Source organism: Capra hircus, chromosome 14, assembly GCF_001704415.2.
Source record: "Capra hircus breed San Clemente chromosome 14, ASM170441v1, whole genome shotgun sequence".
Lineage (NCBI taxonomy): Eukaryota > Metazoa > Chordata > Mammalia > Artiodactyla > Bovidae > Capra > Capra hircus.
Genome location: NC_030821.1, coordinates 201,799 through 220,000, shown reverse-complemented (window position 1 = coordinate 220,000; position 18,202 = coordinate 201,799). Strand labels below are relative to the sequence as shown.

General features: G+C 44.5%; 1 protein-coding gene across 1 annotated transcript in view; it reads right to left on the bottom strand.

Moving 5' to 3' along the window:
* SNTB1 (syntrophin beta 1) overlaps positions 1-18,202 on the bottom strand; it is a 243,162-nt gene that overhangs the window by 141,920 nt on the left and 83,040 nt on the right. The gene's annotated exons all lie outside the window — the stretch shown is intronic.

Below are 18,202 nucleotides of genomic sequence, written 5' to 3'. Positions count from 1 at the left end.
CATCCCCCAGACAGAGGATCTGCTTCTCCAGAGCCTAACACTGCGGCATGAACCTAACCCCACCGAACACTGCGGCATAAACAAGTATATAAGTGAAGGCATAAACCTAACCCCACCGAACACTGTGGCATAAACCTAACCCCACCAAACACTGCGGCATAAACAAGTCCATAAGCGATGGCATGAAGCAGAATGCGCTGTAACAAGAAGAAAGGGCGCTGGAAGAACTCATCAGAAAAATGCACCGAGGAGTCTGAGTGACAGGTTAGGGTCACAACAATTCAATAAGCAGACCAAACATGCCCAGATGCATGCAATATGGGTTTATATTGGGAGATCCAATCGTAGATATTAAAACCAGCCATTATTAATTTAAGACAGAGGAGATGTCATTTAGCACCAAGATATATTTGAAAATATTTCAAGATTTTCACTGAATATAAATGCAATTGGGAGAAAACAGCTCCCTGGTTGCTGCAAACCTGTTAGCACAGGTTGCAGATAGAAAGCTTATTCACGAACAGTGCATTTTAAGGAAAACCATTTAAAAAGGAGCACAGACATGACTGTGAACAAAGGCAGACAATTCAGTGGGACAGGTTTAAGCTGTCTAAAAACTGGAATAAACAGACCTCTTCTGATGTTGCTGAATTTTTCTTTTATCTCCGAGTATGTTTTTGTAGAAGCTAGAACTCTGCTTAGCTTTGTATTGTTGAATTATACTTATTGATAGTGGGAAACTCAAGTACCACACCCAAGGTCGTTTGACAATTCTCCATTGATTGCGTTATTATCCTTCTGGCTGGAGGAGGGGTGAGTGTTGCAGATGCGACAATCCAGGGATGCTTCTTGGAGTAGGCGGCATTTGAACTTGACTTTAAAGGGTAGCTAAGTAGGGGTAAGAACAAAAGCCGTCTCATATAGCGTGCATGCGTGCATGCTCAGTCGCTTCCGTTGCGTCATCTGCGCGACCCCGTGGACTGCAGCCCGCCAGGCTCCGCTGTCCATGGGATTCTCCAGACAAGAACACTGGAGTGGGCTGCCATATCCTCCCCCAGGGGATCTTCACAACCCAAGGACTGAACCTGAGTCTCTTGAGTCACCCACCAGGGAAACCCTTTTACATAATGTACTCTGATTTACAATTTTTATCACAACTCCATAGGAAAGGAAAATCAGACCTCAGTCTGGAAGGGGGATAAAGAAGGAACATCCATTATACACTTAGTGCCAAGTCTGGAATCAGAGGCCTCCATAGCTTCCTGCATGTAAGCTTGAAAATGACCATTTAAAGCCTCACTGTATATACAAAAAAACCAGGTCTGGAGAAGAAATGGATACGGGATCTTCCATTTATCAAGCGTCCATATGCATGCGTGCATGCTCAGTCATGTGCGACTCTTTGTGACCCCTGGTGTGGTCTAATTCAAGGAGGGTAAAGGGTTACCTAAGACTAGGTTCTTTCTTTCTTTATTTTTAATGAAAAGGATAGCTGCTTTACAGTATTGCATTGGTTTCTATCAAACATCAGCATGAGTCAGCCGTAGGCTTACCCGTGTCCCCTCCCACTTGAACCTCCCTCTCACCCCCTCCCCATCCCACCCCTCGAGGTTGTTACCAAGCCCATGTGAGTTCCCGAGTCATACAGCAAATTCCCGTTGGCGGTCTACTTTACCTACAGTGATGTAAGTTTCCACGTTACTTTCTCCACATGTCCCGCCCTCTCCTTCCTCCCCCAAGCCGTGTCCGAGAGTCTGTTCTCAATGTCCGCATCTCCATTGCTGCAAATTGGCTCATCAGTACTATCTTTGTAGATTCCACATATATACATTAGTATACAGTATTTGTTTTTCTCTTTCTGACTTACTTCACTCAGTATAATAGGCTCTAGGTTCATCCACGTCATCAGGACTGACTCAGATGCAGTCCTTTTTCATAGCAGAGTAATATTCCATTGTGTGTATGTACCACACTTTTCTCATCCGTTCGTCTGTCAGTGGACGTCTAGGTTGCTTCCTTGTCCTGGCTATTGTAAACAGAGCTGCAGCGAACATCGGCGTACATGTACTAAGACTAGATTTGACAGTAATAAGTGTATTAAATAATTCAGAGATTTGTTTTTCTTTTACTGAAAGTCTAGGGTGAAACAAAAGGGTTGCCAGGGTAACTCTCAGCTCCCTGAAGTTTTCAGGTCCTCAGGCTTCCTGCTGTACGTCATCAACCTGCCATCTAATGACCCAACAGCGCTGCTTGGGTTCCAGCCATCATGACCAAATTCCCATTAGTAGGAAGAAGGAAAAAGTAAAAGACACACTGCCCTTCTTCCTTCAGGGTCAGTTTTAAGAAGCCGACACAGTATCTGCTTACAACCCATCAGCCAGCATTTAGTCACATGGTCACTTCTAGATAGAAATTTACTCTTAACTCTGGACAGCTCTATGCCAACCCAGCTGAAAGTTAGTGAGAAGGGAGGCTACTACTGTGGAATAAAACAAGGGGACAATACTTAGCTTTTGCCACAGGGAGACAGCCCTGACCACGCCAGCTTAACGCAACTAGACTTTACAAGACACGTGCCAAGTCGCTTCAGTCATGTCCGGCTCCCTGTAGCCCCATGGACTGCGGCCCAGGCTCCTCTGTCCATGGGATTCTCCAGGCAGGAACACTGGAGCGGGGTGCCCTGCCTCCTCCAGGGGATCCTCCTGAGCCGGGGATCGAACCTTCGTCTCTCGGGTTTCCGGCGCCGGCAGGCGGTTCTGTGCCACTAGCGGCCCCTGGGGAGCACTACGTCTCTTTATGCGGACATCTGGAGAGGCAGTGGCACCCCGCTCCAGCACTCGTGCCTGGAGAATCCCATGGACGGAGGAGCCTGGTGGGCTGCAGTCCACGCGGTCACGAAGAGTCGGACACGACTGAGCAACTTCACATACGACGTGAACACAAGTAAACGTACTGGAGCAATCAGTGAAGGACAGGACGACTAGGTTCCTTGAACCCTCTAAGTGTTTGCTGTGTACTCACTTGAACCTCACAGCAATCCTGGGATACAGACATTGCAAGCATTCCCATTTAACCAAAGAGTCTGCAAGAGAGCGAGAGAGCAAATCATACGCCCAGGTTAGAAGGCAGGGAGTGGCAGACACACGAGTCAAACCCAGGCAGCCTGGCTCCAGAGCCCTTCCTTTTAACCACGAAGTGACACTGTTTCTCACACTTGAAAAAAAATTAATTGGGTGAGTGTGAGTGTGAGTGTGTGAGCGTGTATGTGTATGTCTATGTATTTAAGCCAACATTTTTCTGTACTGGGAGAAAACATCCAATTAAGAGGCTGCTGCTGGTAACACAAGAGACTTTGTAAGCCTGACCTGTTAAACTGCAGCACTTCAGTAGTGCCTTTGAAGGCGCTGTAATATGTGTCTGTAATGGAGGGTTTAACCCGGCAGAACTGAGCAGCTAGTGTCTCCATAATCATACCTCCCTGCGCTCACAGACAGTAATTCCGGGCAAAGAGCTGTTGAAACTGATCCAAGACGCAGCCAGGCCGGGCTAGGCGCTTCCTACTCGGGACTAATTAATACACCATGCCTTCCTGGGCATCATGAAGTAAAAAACGTGGTTGAGCAATTAAAATTTCAGTCTTCTCTCGCAGAAGAGGGGGAGAAGAGAAGTAAGAAGCGGTCCCCAAACCAATAAGGCACCAAGTCGCTTTCAGTATGTTTCCAGTTTTTCATCTGCAAGGTGGACAGATGTGAAGATTTAAAAAAAACAGTAAAGCCCATGTTTGCAGAGGCCCCGAGTTGCCACAATTAAATCTTTGTTGAGGAGGCCAGCTGACATTTGAAAGGAAACACAGACAGGGGCTACTAATGAGGAAATGCTTCAGGCAGATCCAAGCAACTCGCCTACCAGGCTGGTTTCTGAAGAATCAGCAAGTCCCTCTGTCACGAGCAAGTTTTCCTCTTAAAAATAACAGCGAAACAACAGAAAAGGGATTTCCAGATTACAGGGAGGGAAAGAGACATTTCATGGCTCTAAGGGATGGGGGCATGAAATGCACATTTCCCAAGGTGATTAAGGGGGAAAGGGATCAGCTGGAGGCAAGAAACCTCAGTTTTCAGACCACCAGTGCAATTTGCAAATGGGGGACAGGTTGGTGACAGTGGGGTTTGCTGACAAAAACGCAACACACGTGAGGCTTCTCTTCCTTGGGTCATCTTAGGGAAGATGCAGCGGGAGCTCATCAGTATTTCCAAGGGGACCAAAAAATGATGAAAGAGGTAAATCAGACTTCTCAGGAACTACAGCTAACCTCTCAGGAGGCCAAGTGGTGAGCTGGAAAGAGAATTGGTCCTGGGCGTCGGGACCTGGTTGCAGTTCCGACCCTGTGCTCACCAGCTCTCCAGCCCTGGGCAAGTCATTTCACCTCCCGGGTCTCCTCCTCACCTGCGAGGACTGGGAAGTACGGTTCCTGTCCTTCAAATACCCTGTGATTCCTTGGGAAACTGCCTCTTCCGGCATTCTTGTTTGGTTTTTAAGAGAACAGTCCTTATCCTGCTCTCTGTGTCATCACTGACAGACAGCCCCGTGACTGTGTGCGCAAAACCCTTTGCCTTAGGCGGATGCGCCTTCTGACGTTTTACAAAATCCTACGGCAGCTGAGGGGCTTCCATGCTGCCTCGGCGGGTAAAGAATCCGCCTGCCAATGCAGGAGACATAGGAGATGAGAGTTTGATCCTTGGGTTGGGAAGATGCCCTGGAGAAGAAATGGCAACCTACTCCAGTATTCATGCCTGGAAAAATCCCATAGACAGAGGAGCCTGGCGGGCTACAGTCCACGAGGTTGGAAAGAGTCAGACACGACTGAGCGACTAAGCACGCACGCACGCAAACAGGGGAATCGGGGTGCTAAAGGTTCAAGACATAAAGAAACCTTGGGTTAAATGAGAGACAGAACACAGTAGTGAAGACAAAAAGTCCGGAGTCTGAGGAGCCCAATTCCTGTCTTTTCTATCCGCTAGCTCTTGAGCAAAGGACAGTTTCCTAATGTGTTATTTTTCACCTATCTCATAGGATTGTCCTGAGGATTAAATGAGTTAATATAAGTAAAGACCGCTACAGAATTTGGCATAGGAAACACCATAATGGTCAGTCACCATCAGTAGAAATCAACCAAGGGACTTCCCTGGTGTCCAGGGGCTAAGACTCTGTGCTCCCAAAGCAGGGGGCCTGGGTTCCAGCCCTGGTCAGAGAATGAGATTCCACACGCCGCAAAGACCCAGAGCTGCCAAGTAAATAAATAAAAAAATTTAAAAAGAAGTTAACCCAAAAGTGAATATTTACGGCGCCTAAATAACTGAGAGTTGTACCAAACTCACTACGTGTATCTCTGCAGGGTGGAGTCGCAATCAGTCAGCACAAATGATGAGATTATATTTGGGTTCAACGTGAGAAAACGCTGTGAAGTCGTGAGTTCCTTATTGTGAGCGACATTCGAGCAGAAACTGGATGAGCTATCTCCCACGTGGCAGCAAAGATTCTTTTACTCTGCAGAGAAACAGCTGCTTCTAAAATCCCTTCCATCCGTCAGGTTCTGGGTTCCTTCTGGAATGCAGTTCGTGGAGATGCAGAATTGAATGACTCTGATACAGTGAGGGCGGGTCATGGCTGCACACCACGTAAGACCCTGCTGCCCACTTCCTGATGACTAGATGCTTGCTAGCTGCATAGCGGCCACACTGGGTGACAGGGGCTCTCTAACTCTTAGGAGCCCCCTTTGTAAAATGAGGGACACGTGCCTTCTTCAGAGAGGCAATGAAATGCACCAGTTTAATAAGGGCTCCAGAGCCAGAGGAAAGGAAAGTTAGTCGCAGTCGTCTCCGACTGTTTGCGATCCCATGGGCTGGAGCCAGCCAGGTCCTTTGTCCGTGGGATTCTCCAGGCAAGAATGCTGGAATGGGTTGCCATGCCCTCCTCAAGGGAATCTTCCAGACCTAGGGATCGAACCTGGGTCTCCTGCAATGCAGGCAGATTCTTTACCAACTAAGCAACTAGGGAAGCCCTAGAGTCAGAGGATCTCAGTTCAAATCTTAAATCTAACTTCCCTTTTCTTTCTACTTTACAAGCTGGGCTTCTTCGAACAGGTATGTAATCTCTCTGAACCTCACCTCCTCACCTGATTATAACAAGACCTATCTCATAGAATTGTCATGAGGATTAAATAATTTTTTTAAATGTATGCAAAGCCGTTGGAACAGTGGCACATACTTGTCAATCACATATAACTGTTACTGCTATGTTGTTGCTATTATTATTATGAAATTTAAATGAGGACATGTATTGCAAGAACACCTATCTACTTTTTAACTCAGCTGCTGCTGCTAAGTCGCTTCAGTCGTGTCCGACCCTGTGCGACCCCAGAGATGGCAGCCACCAGGCTCTGCATCCCTGGGATTCTCTAGGCAAGAACACTGGAGTGGGTTGGCATTTCCTACTCCAGTGCAGGAAAGTGAAAAGTGAGAGAAGTCGCTCAGTCGTGTCCGACTCTTTGCAACCCTATGGACTGCAGCCCACCAGGCTCCTCTGTCCATGGGATTTTCCAGGCAAGAGTACTGGAGTGGGGTGCCATTGCCTTCTCCTAGGAACCATCAAAATCATCAGTACTTAGTCCATAAAGTATCATTTCATTCATTCATTTACTGCACATCAATTAAATCTGGGGATCGCTACAACATACAATTCAATACAGACTCACCACTGGACTAAAGCGCATTCATTAGCTATTAATAAGTGCGTGAGAGCATATGGACTAAGGATGTCTACAGACCTGGTCCTCCAACAGTTCGCTAGTCGGCTCCTCACCATCGCCGATAATCATAGTTTTTCTTCCTTGGGAAAATACGGTAACTGTTTTAACAGCTATACCCTAACATCTGAAGACAGGAAGTGAGTAATGGGCAGCAAGGACGTGTGAATGCTCAGGCCTAATGTTGTTTTCAGTCTTTTCCAGACAGAAGACCATGTGTGAACAGGACTTTGCGTCAAGAGGCAGGAAGGGCTGCGCTCACTTCCTCCTGACAGGTATCTCTGGAAAACAAACTCCTATTATTCCAGGTGTAGCTTGGTAACAACATCCTGCAAGTCAGACTTGGGGCTTGGTAACCTCGCAGTTACTTTTCAGTGGCAGAAGCCCAGAGTCATCAAGCTTTTCCAAAGGAAACACGTTAAGTAAACAAAATATCATGACCAAGGGCAGACTCAGGCCAGGTCTGAATTTCTTTTTCACCCTCGCCTGGATGTGCTGCAGACCTAAACTGCAGAAGCATCTGGAGCAAAGGAGATGGGTGTGGGGCATCAGTGTCCATCAGGCTGGACAGTGTCACAAAATCCTGCCGTTTTCAAACTGCCCGCCGTTCACAACACTCTGTGCATCATCTCACTACACGTTTCGTCAGCCCCGCCGAATGACGCATGACCTCTAAGTCCTGTAAGAAGCCGGCTGTGCATCTATTAGCCTGGGATGTCCATGGCCCAGGGGGTAAGAGCTTGACTTTCCCACCAAACCCCACCCACTCCCAAGCACACACGTGCATGTATGTCTGCTCAGCTGTGTCTGACTCTTAGGGCCCTCATGGACTGTAGCCCACCAGGCTCCTCTATCCACGGGATTCTCCAGGCAAGAATACCGGAGTGGGTTGCCGTTTCCTTCTCCAGGGGATCTTCCCAACCCAGGGATCGAACCCGTGTCTCCTGTGTCTCCTGCATTGGCAGGGGACTTCTCAACCACTGAGCCACCTGGGACGCCTCCCATGCACACATGCATGTACACATGCATGTACACAAACACAGTTTGTTCAACAGAATTAATGCCCGTGGCCACATTCGCTGCACTGGATTTCCTCCTGCAAGCCAAACGTAGCTTGCCTCTGCTTACAGGTCTTTTGGGAGAGGAATCACCAAGAACTACAGGAACTGATCAGCGTGTCAGAGGAGAGGCATAAGCAAGCTTCTTGGATCTGACTGCCAGATCCAGGAGTCTCTCCTCATAAGCTCTCCTAGAAGCCTCTAGAAGCTCCCCTTGATTCTGAGCAGTCAAGATAGAAGGGCTTGCTTTGTTGCTTGATATGTTTAAAATGGGCTTCCCTCATAGCTCAGTTGGTAAAGAATCCACCTGCAGTGCAGGAGACCCTGGTTCAATTCCTAGGTTGGGAAGATCCCCTGGAGAAGGGGTAGGCTACCCAGTCCAGTATTCTTGGGCTTCCCTTGTGGTTCAGCTGGTAAAGAATCTGCCTGCAATGTGGGAGACCTGGGTTGGACCCCTGGGTTGGGAAGATCCCCTGCAGAAGGGAAAGGCTACCCACTCCAGTATTCTGGCCTGGAGAATTCCAGGGACTGTATAGTCTGTGGGGTCACAAAGAGCTGGACACAAGTGAATGACTTTCACTTTTCAGAAAGGAGTGATGGTGAGCATCCACAAATAGATACAACTTCTTATAATAAACAGACTTATGGGAAACTTTAGCAACAAAAATGTGGGCAAATTGCAGTTCAGAGGGCTTAAATATATCACCTCAAGTAAGAAGCAGACCTGGAATCTGTTCTCTCATGTTATAAATCTAATATCTAATCTAATAAATCTAATACCCTCAGCTTCAGTAACACAAATAGTCCAAGTGACAAGGAGGCATTGCCTGGATGATTGCGACTTAATAACTAATGAGTTGCAACTGGTGCTGCAAAACTGTACAGGTACTGCAAGGAACCAAATTAATAAGCATATTCTGCATGATTATATCGGAATTCAAATTATCAAAAGATTCTACATGATAAGGGAAAAATCTAAAGGTGGTATCAGTTCAGTTCAGTTCAGTCGCTCAGTCGTGTCTGACTCTTTGCGACCCCATGAGTCACAGCATGCCAGGCCTCCCTGTCCATCGCCAACTCCTGGAGTTCACTCAAACTCATGTCCATCGAGTCAGTGATGCCATCCAGCCATCTCATCCTCTGTCGTCCCCTTCTCCTCCTGCCCCCAATCCCTCCCAGCATCAGAATCTTTTCCAATGAGTCAACTCTTCACATGAGGTGGCCAAAATATTGGAGTTTCAGCTTTAGCATTATTCCTTCCAAAGAAATCCCAGGGTTGATCTCCTTCAGAATGGACTGGTTAGATCTCCTTGCAGTCCAAGGGACTCTCAAGAGTCTTCTTCAACACCACAGTTCAGAAACATCAATTCTTCGGTGGTCAGCTTTCTTCACAGTCCAACTCTCACATCCATACATGACCACAGGAAAAACCGTAGCCTTGACTAGCAGGACCTTTGTTGGCAAAGTAATGTCTCTGCTTTTCAATATGCTATCTAGGTTGGTCATAACTTTTCTTCCAAGGAGTAAGCGTCTTTTAATTTCATGGCTGCAGTCACCATCTGCAGTGATTTTGGAGCCCCCCAAAATGAAGTCTGACACTGTTTCCATTGTTTCCCGTCTATTTCCCATGAAGTGATGGGACCGGATGCCATGATCTTCATTTTCTGAATGTTGAGCTTTAAGCCAACTTTTTCACTCTCCTCTTTCACTTTCATCAAGAGGCTTTTTAGTTCCTCTTCACTTTCTGCCATAAGGGTGGTGTCATCTGCATATCTGAGGTGATTGATATTTCTCCCAGCAATCTTGATTCCAGCTAGTGTTTCTTCCAGCCCAGCATTTCTCATGATGTACTCTGCATAGAAGTAAAATAAGTGGGGTGACAATATATAGCCTTGACGGACTCCTTTTCCTATTTGGAACTAGTCTGTTGTTCCATGTCCAGTTCTAACTGTTGCTTCCTGGCCTGCATACAGGTTTCTCAAGAGGCAGGTCAGGTGGTCTGGTATTCCCATCTGTCTCAGAATTTTCCACAGTTTATTGTGATCCACACAGTTCAAAGGCTTTGGCATAGTCAATAAAGCAAAAATAGATGTTTTTCTGGAACTCTCTTGCTTCTTCGATGATCCAGTGGATGTTGGCAATTTGATCTCTGGTTCCTCTACCTTTTCTAAAACCAGCTTGAACATCTGGAAGTTCATGGTTCACATCTGGCTTGGAGAATTTTGAGCATTACTTTACTAGCGTGTGAGATGAGTGCAATTGTGTGGTAGTTTGAGCATTCTTTGGCATTGCCTTTCTTTGGGATTGGAATGAAAACTGACCTTTTCCAGTCCTGTGGCCACTGCTGAGTTTTCCCAATTTGCTGGCATATTGAGTGCAGCACTTTCACAGCATCATCTTTCAGGATTTGAAAAAGCTCAACTGGAATCCATCACCTCCACTAGCTTTGTTCGTAGTGATGCTTTCTAAGGCCCACTTGACTTCACATTCCAGGATGTCTGGCATAGTAAAGACTAAAAAAATAAAGAGCCTCCTGACATGTTTGATTAAATAGAAAGAGGTAACAGAAAGTCAGTATTACACCTAGAAGGGAAAACAACTAGTCACAACAGAGATTAAAAAGATTTAAAAAATAGAATTTTGGACAGATTTATGATAATGAATTTGAAGTCTTAGATGAAATGCACAAATTTCTGGTGGGGGGAACCTTACAAAAATTTACCCAAGTACAAATAGGAAGCATGGCTGTTGCTATAACTCCTAAGGGAATGGAAGCTCTGGTCAATATTCTTCCCACAAAGAAAACAGAGCTTATTAGTGAATTCTGTCAACTTTACAAGGAAAACATACAAATTATTTCAGAAAACAGACAGAGAAAGAGACTCCCCAGTTCATTTTATGAAGATTAAAAAAAACAAAATCAGACAAGAAAAATTTCAAAAAGGAAAACTGCCAAGCCATTTCATTCATAAATTAATAGCAAAAATTATAAACAAAATATTGGCAAATTAAGCCAAATAGTATATTAGAAGACAGTACAGCATGGCCAAGTTTGGGTCATTTGAATAACGCGAGAGCAGCTATGTATCAGAAAATGTGTGAATGGCGTTCAGTGTGTTAGCAGCAAAAGGAGGAAAACATAAGATGACTTCAGGGAGAATGTGTACACTAGCAAGCAGTTATAATGAAATAAGAAAGCCTTTTTTAAACCAAATTTGGAAGGTAACCTCCTTAACTTGACAAAAGTATCTACTAAAACAAAAAACAAAACACACACATACACAGAACAAAAAGGGGGAAAACGCTTGACATCAAACATCATAAATGAGGAAATGCTGGAAGCATCTCCCTGAAAATCAGGACCAAAAAACTGACACCCACTATGAATGCACTATTCAGGATTATAAGTAGAGGCCCCAGGCAATGTTAGAAGACAAGAAGCAACTAAAGTATAGGATCGAGAGGTTTAAAACAGGGAGTGAGTGAGAAAGTGAAGAAAGAGAGGAAGAAAAGAGAAGATATAATGTAAAGTACTTAGAGCTCATGGTACCTGGGTTTCCATTCTGGTTGGGGCCCTAATTTTCTGTGTGGTCATTAAAAATCATGTAACCTCTAATGTTTGTAAGCTTCCTTATCTATAAAATCAGAGCTATCAATATCTTGGTTAATTAGGTGGACAATGATGCCATTACAAAGAACAGAATATATGTTAAGAACAGCATATTTGAGACATGAGGGTAAACTATTTAAGTTTTGAAGATATAAGGCTTGAGATGTAGACAGACCATCCATAAACAGGCTAAACGGCAGCAGAATCCTGAGTCTGAAGCTTTGGGAAGTGGTGAGAGCTTTACCTCAAGAAGGAGCTAAACACTTACTGAATGCTAACTAAAGGTCCAGAATTTTACATAGCTTATGTCTTTTAATTCTCACAACAACCCTGTAAAATAGGTACTTCTGCTTTTCACAGTTTACTGATCAGGACACAGACGTCAAAAAAGTTACTGTAAGACCTTACAGCCTCATCATCATGGTGTTTGATGACTCTGATCCCCTCAAGCCTGGATCCAACTGCAAAGCCCTTCTTCCCCACCATGCTGTGCTAAGCTGCTTTTGGAACCAGATCTGATGTAGAATCTTCTCTCATTCTCTCTGAGAGCTTGAGCAAATTGCTAAGACTCTCTAAGCCTGAGATTTCCTCTCTTAAAAATGAAGTAACACTAATCACACGGGCCTGTTGTATTAAACCAGATGCTATATACACAAAGTCTGGTACTAAAAAGGTGCCCCAGAAATGGTATCTCCCGTTATTCTTTCCAACCAAGGCAAACTCCCAGAAACAGACACAGAGGACTAGGACACTGGGGCGGAGGGAGCTGGCAGGCAACTAACACCCTAGAGTCATTTCAGGGATGACAGCCTCGGTGATCCCTTCTGCTGCTCCAAGTCATCCACATCTTTGCAGACAGCTCAGGGCCAAGCAAAGGGCAAAAGGTAATGGCCAAAACTTAAGGGAAGTAACTGGCAAACTGAACAGATGACTTAAACCATTTCCTGTTCTACACAATCTATGTTCCGTGATCTAATCTGGGAGCAGGAAAGAAGAGAAAGGAGACTGTGAGTTTTATGAAGGGAAAGCTCAAACTCAGCAACAGGAAGATGATTGGGTTATTCAAGACCCAATAACAGCTTAGCTAAAAGACCACAGACCTTGAGTCAGGCCAGTCTGGCTTATGCTCCTGACTCCTCCACAAATGGCTACGCAGAACATTCCCTGACTTCCCTAAACCTCAGTATCTGCAACCCTTAAATGAGGCTAACACACATATTTACTATAAATATTCAGTTAGATCATGTTGAGCACATGTGCAGAGCACCCTAAAGAGACAGCTGGTTGCCCTGGAAGGTGTGTCTCCTGTACTGAGAGAAGAATCCAAAGCAAAACCCCTTGTGGCTTGTGCTTAGTCAATCAGCCGTGTCCGACTCTTTGTGACCCCACGGACTGCAGCCCGCCAGGCTGCTCGGTCCTCGGGATTCTCCAGGCAAGATCACTGGGGCGGGTTGCCACTTCCTCCTCCAGGGGATCTTCCTGACCCAGGGAGTGAACCCCGGGTCTCCTGCATTACAGGCAGATTCCTTATTGTCTAAGCCACCAGGGAGGCAAAATTGCCTCAAGCCCATCTGAGGCAAGGTCCTACCGCTTCCCCATGCTAGTTAAAGGGCTGCAAAGTGGGAAATCCTGGCAGTGAATTATAGACTGACCATTATTTTGGTCTATTGTCCAAGGTATCCAGGCTTCCCTCCATGCAAACATGCCAGAGAAACAGAAGCTGCACATATTATCAGACATCTTCAACCAGAAAGTTTAAAGCATTTCTGCTTTATTTATTGTCAGGCTCCAAATTTTTACCCCTTTTTCTTTTTTGTTCAACAGATAAGGCTTATCTAAAATATAAGCCTACAAGTCAAGCAGGAATTGTGACCTGAGCCTGCTCAAGAGGGCTCTGATTAATAACAATCAAACATTTGCAGTTTAATATGCTATCTATAATAATAGAATCAGAAGTGGAAAAACAAATGTTGCCATCCAACCTGTAGAGTCTGTTTATCATGTTTCAAAAAAAAAAGACTCCTTTTTTTTTTTTAAGTCTGTGAATAACACTCAAACATTTTTTTAAAGGAATATTGTGCTTTAAGAAAACCCATGTACATTAAACTATATAATATACGAATTACTTCCAAGAAATGGTTCCTTCAAATTCTACATTCATTTACAAACTTTAATACATAGTTCAGTGAATCATTCCCAGAGTTTATGGGATCATAGATTTGTAAGTGAATTATAGTTGGAATGAGTTTTCTCCCAGAATTTAGAAAAATACATGACATTATCCACATGGAGAATGAAATATGTACAGTAATAAATTGTTGGACAATGCCTGTTGCCAAAACAAGGCTGTCGAGGAGGGAAGCGCTGGAGCCACTGAATCTTAGCTTTACTTATGCATTTTTTTAGCATAAGTTAATGATGTATCTACTTGGACAGGCACAGTAGAAACAAAAATTTCACACCATAATGAATATAATGACACAGTAAACCTGTGGTTACAAGGGCATTTATTTGTCCTTTAACCAAAATGGGGACTAATAATAGCATACATTTATTGATAATTCATAGACACCTACACACTCTCTATGAATGAGTACAGTGATGACTCACAACAACCCACTCTACCCGTGAAGACGAAGCCCCGACACACACAGACGTGCTCCCACGTCACACGCAGAGTCAGCTGCGGAGTGAGAGTTGGAGCCCAGAGCCGATTCTCCAGCCCTCAGCCGTCGCACATGAGCAGGTCAGCGACACGGGCCCCTCTCTTTGCTCTTTCTTGTACTCAGTGACGTGCTCTCAGAAATCCAGCATATTCCCAGAAAGACACGCATCTGAAAACTCCTTGGCCTCAAAGTGGAGTAATGTGGATATTATAGCTCTTAGAAACTGTTTTAGAAAAACCTGGACATAAGAGTTAGGACCACGTGGTGGAAGCACCGCTCCCCTTCAGCTGCGCGACAGCAGAGAGCTCACTTGATTTTCCTAAAGCTCAGCCTCCTCATCTGTATATATCAACAGAAACCGTAATTTTTAAAACCTAGGTGTAATTCACATAGAGTGAAGGGCTCAGATCTTAACTATTACATCGTTCGGTGATCGCAGATGAATGCATATGAAGATAGAACATTTCCATCCACCTAGAAATTTCCCTCATGATCCTTTTTAATCAACCCTCCCCACCAACCGCTCCCACCAAGCAACCTGATTTGCTTGTTCTATTACAGAACTGTCTATAAATGGAACCGCGCAATACGTACAGGCGTGTCTCTGGCTCCTTTGCCTTAGGGTAGTGCCCTTGAGATCTGCCCATGTTATGGGTGAGTCACTAAGTTCTGTTTGACTCTTTGTGGCCCCTGCATGTAAAGCCTGCCAGGTTTCTCTGTCCATGGGATTTTTCCAGGCAAGAATATTGGAGTGGGTTGCCATTTCCTTCTCCAACCCATGTTACAGTGTGTAATAATATTCAATGCCCAATAATAATTTGATATAAGCATTAAAATAAATAATGTACATTATTATCTATTATAGTTATTATTATTCAAAAGAGGAAGCCCAGGACCACTAGACTGTTAGAGCCAAGAGGACAATATCTAAACCTATCAGAGGTTGGAGTATATTTGGAGAAAGGAGTCCATTATTAGCGTCTCTCATATCCCATTCTCTCTATGTTTAAGGACACCCCATGTCAGAAGCACACATATCTGGAGCATGGGGTGGAACTGGATTGAATTTAGCCTTTAGCCAGGGTAAGTGGATATGCCAGGAGTGCCTTCCCAGGGTAGTTCTGAAACATCCCTTTTTGCCCATCACAGAGATGGGGGCCTGCCTCCACCAGGAGATGGCATTTGAAAGACCAGTGTGCAAAACGTCATCTGTCATGCTCGCCCTCAGCGAAGCCAGAGCTTGTGCTGGCAGTTCTGGCCAGCTGTGTAATTCAATTTTTCCAAGGGAACTGGAGCCTGGCCCGTACAAGTATGACACGAATCCTGCATTTCACAGAAGGTGATTTGCCACAGTAAATAAACCCACACTAGGAAAAAAACAGAATTTTGAGATGGACGTTTTAAGTCCTTTCTGGCAGAGATTTTCTTCACTAAAATCATTGTCTTCAAATCTAAATAGGAAGCACATATTATTGCCAAAGAGTTTTCTCAAGAATTAGTCTTAGAGGATGAGGTGTCAATATATTAGTAAATTCCAAACCCTCATACAAAAATTTCAGAAGTCTCTGTTAACCGAACTAACAGAAGAGCTTTGGAAATGACCCCCTGTTCAGGTGGCAACTTGGGCAGGAATAATGCCCTCCTGGGAAGCAAAGGTATACAAATTTATTAAAATATCAAGTCACATTTGGAGAGAGGTATAGAAGTACATTTCCTCAATGTCACTGCCAGTCTGTGAGTGTAAGTTTCTCTGCTTCCTGTGGAAACAACATCTGCTCTTACATTCAACCCAAGCCACCTCTGATATTTATTGCATTTGCTGAATGCTGAAAGGATCTGAAATGTTAAACCTCTTGATCTGTTGGCACTCTGGGATTTCTGTGAAAAGATGAGCTACATAATAGGACAAACTGGAGAAATATCATGTACCCAAAAGACATAAATCCCCAATCATAGTGGAATTCTTTTTCAATACACAACTCTGGAAGTTGTAAAAATAGATCCAACCTTTATCTTGTAATTTTCTTCTCATTCTTCCTCAACATGCATAGCTCCATTTCTTTAAATAAGTAAAGTACATTCAAGGTCATTCAGTCTGGACTTAAGCCTGTCACTTCTCCAAAACAAGTTTAAATGCATGAAAGTCGAAGCATGTGTTTGGTCTCATTAAGCTCACAATATCCTTAGGAGAGGAACAGAGAATTTGGTTTATTATCCAGCTGGTAATGAAGGAGGCATTGCTTGCAATTAAGTGAGATCTACAGTTTATTTTTATCCAGTGCTCAAGCTGCTTGATTCTCACCGAAATGCCAGGCTGGCAGTTACTCAGCAGAAACCAGAAGACAACAGTGAGCAAGCTTGCTTCACACGAGCCGGGCGTCCGGGAAAGAAAAGCAGTTAAGAGAGAAAAAGGGAGGTTTGGTTTTTATGATTAAAGATGTCTCCCTCAAAGGAGTGATAAACAGAAGATGCCTAGAAACACTGTAAGCAAAGAAGACGGGAAGGACTTGAGTCAGTGTCCAGGCAAGATTTCAAGTGAAGCCAAGTACTGAGAGGAGCCACTTGGCAGAGAGCAGAGGGTCCCGTCTCCAGGGGCTGGACTGACACGCGAGGAGGGGTGGCATTCTCCTCCCTTTTTTCTCCTCCTCCTCGCTCCTTATTTATTAAGCACTCTCAGTGTTCACGATACTGTCTGGCTTGCAAGGCAGTGGGGGAAATATTTGATCAAGAGTCTGGACTAATCAAAGAGCCAGATCTCCAACTCATCAAGGGACTAGGGTTTCCAGAGAATGCAATGAAGACAGCTCACTGACTCCGGCTGTGACGGCCCCAGTCACCTTGGCAAATTCCTTCTGATCTAATCCAGGCACGTTTCTTCAGTTCCTGGTGGAACCCCGGGAATCTTGGTCTCAGTGAGTCACAATGGATGATTTCAATCATCTTCTCTTCAACCAGATCCTGGAATCCTTCACAGAAGGAAAAACTCAAGTCTTTCTTCCCTGCTATTTTAGGGCTGAGTTCGTACCTAATAAATGTTTGGTGAATATGTAAAAATATATTAACACATATATTACTAAACCTCTTTGCTGACACCTGAAAGTGACACAGTAAATCAACTATACACTTCAATAAAAAAGTAAACAGCAAATTAAATAATGAGTGAATAAAAATTACATTTTCCTACCTTAAACACATCTGATACAGGCTAACTGCTTGAGGGTAAAGTAAGTAAACACTCTCTGCATAATAATAATAATAGTAATAATGCCAGTATTATTGTTATTACTATTATTATTATTATTACTATTATTGACAATTCCCTCAAAATACACTCCAAAGTGGTGTCACATAGCAAAAACCTTAAATTTTTTAAGCCCTATTTAAGCTATTTACACCATATTCTGTTGTTTTCTTCACAGTCACACAGAATGAAACTGGTTTCTTGGGCAACGTTCTGCACTCTATTTTATGAAAGCCAATGCTTGTAGTTAACCATCTTTTCCAGGAGCTAACTTTGCAAACACATGTCCTTGCTCCCTCGGGGAGGACGCTAGAGGTTAAAGGTCTCTGTCTTGGGACAGCTGGTGATTCTGAATTTAGGGAATAAGAACTTTTAGGAATCAGAAGTGCCCACAGCTCACTGTGGGCTCCCTGTCACGAGTGGCTGCTCTGGAGGCAGGACGTCTACTGGGCAGCACCTTGGCGAGAAAGTGAACATCACAGTTTCGTGTGTGTGTGTGTGTGTGTATGTGTGTGTGTGTGTTTGGCGGCACCACGCAGCATGTGGGATCTTACTTCCCTGACCAGGGATCAAACTCTTGTCCCTGCGTTGGACGCAGAATCTTCCCCACTGAACCACCAGGGACGTCCTAGCATGACAGTTCAAATGTGCTTACCTTCTCCTGCCCCTGAAATTCTAAAACTTCATGATTTCCCACTGGAAAGAGAAGCTGTTGCTAGCCCTGTGAAGTAGTTTGGGGACTGCTAAATAATTCACACAAGGGCAAAAAAGAGGTCTAGAGCCTGGGCTTCTCCGAACAGCAATTTTCTTACTGATCCCCTCACA